Genomic DNA, 1613 nt, shown 5'->3' with positions numbered 1-1613 from the left:
ACTGAGTTGGGTCAGTCTGCTCTTCCCTGGGTGTGTTACATTGACAGAGTGGAGTCAGTCTGCTCTTCCCTGTGTGTTACATTGACAGAGTGGGGTCAGTCTGCTCTTCCCTGGGGGTGTTACTTTGATAGAATGGGGTCAGTCTGCTCTTCCCTGGGTGTGATACATTGACAGAGAAGGGTCAGTCTGCTCTTCCCTGGGTTGGTTACATTGACAGAGTGGGGTGAGTCTGCTCTTCCCTGGGTGTGTTATATCGACAGAGTGGAATCAGTTTGCTCTTCCCTGGGTGTGTTACATTAACAGAGTGGGGTCAGTCTGCTCTTCCCTTTGTGAGTTTCATTGACAGAGTGGGGTCAGTCTGCTCTTCCCTGGGTGTGTTACATTGACACAGTGGGGTCAGTCTGCTCTTTCCTGGTAGTGTTACATTGACAGAGTGGGGTCAGTCTGCTCTTTCCAGGGTGGGTTACCTTGACAGAGTGGGGTCAGTCTGCTCTTCCCTGGGTGTGTTACATTGACAGAGTGGGGTCGGTCTGCTCTTCCCTGGGTGTGTTACATTGACAGAGGGGGGTCAGTCTGCCCTTCCCTGGGTGTGTTACACTGACAGATAGGGGTCAGTCTGCTCTTCCCTGGGTCTGTTACATTGACAGAGTGGGGTCAGTCTGCTCTTCCCTGGGGGTCTGACATTGACAGAGTGGAGTCAGTCTGCTCTTCCCTGGGGGTGTTAAATTGACAGAGTGAGGTCAGTCTGCTCTTCCGTGGGTGTGTTACAGTGACAGAGTGGGGTCAGTCTGCTCTTCCCTGGGTGTGTTACTTTGCTAGAATGGGGTCAGTCTGCTCTTCCCTGGGTGTGTTATATTGACAGAGTTGGGTCAGTCTGCTCTTCCCTGGGGGTGTTACATCGACAGAGTGGGGTGAGTCTGCTCTTCCCTGGGGGTGTTTTATTGACAGAGTGGGGCCAGTCTGCTCTTCCCTGGGTGTGTTATATTGACAGAGTGGGGTCAGTCTGCTCTTCCCTGGGTGTGTTACATTGACAGAGTGGGGTCAGTCTGCTCTTCCCTGTGTGTGTTACATTGACAGAGTGGGGTCAGTCTGCTCTTTCCTGGGTGGGTTACATTGACAGAGTGGGGTCAGTGTGCTCAAACCTGGGTCTGTTACATTGACAGAGTGGGGTCAGTCTGCTCTTTGCAGGGTGTGTTACATTGACAGAGTTAGGTTGGTCTGCCCTTCCCTGTGTGTGTTACGTTGACAGAGTGGGGTCAGTGTGCTCAAACCTGGGTGCGTTAAATTGACAGAGTGGGGTCAGTCAGCTCTTCCCTGTGTGTGTTACATTGACAGAGTGGGGTCAGTCTGCAATTTACAGGGCGTGTTACATTGACATAGTGGGGTCAGTCTGTTCTTCCATGGGTGTGTTCCATTGACAGAGTTGTGTCAGTCTGCTCTTCCCTGGGTGAGTTACATTAACAGAGTGGGGTCAGTCTGCACTTCCCTGTGTGTGTTACATTGAAAGAGTGGGGTCAGTCTGCTCTTCCCTGTGTGTTTTACATTGACAGAGTGGGGTCAGTCTGCTCTTTACAGAGTGTGTTACATTGACAGAGTTGGGTCAGTCTGCTCTT

This window comes from Chiloscyllium punctatum, unplaced genomic scaffold (assembly GCF_047496795.1).
Source record: "Chiloscyllium punctatum isolate Juve2018m unplaced genomic scaffold, sChiPun1.3 scaffold_79, whole genome shotgun sequence".
NCBI lineage: Eukaryota > Metazoa > Chordata > Chondrichthyes > Orectolobiformes > Hemiscylliidae > Chiloscyllium > Chiloscyllium punctatum.
Note: the sequence above shows the minus strand (reverse complement) of the source record.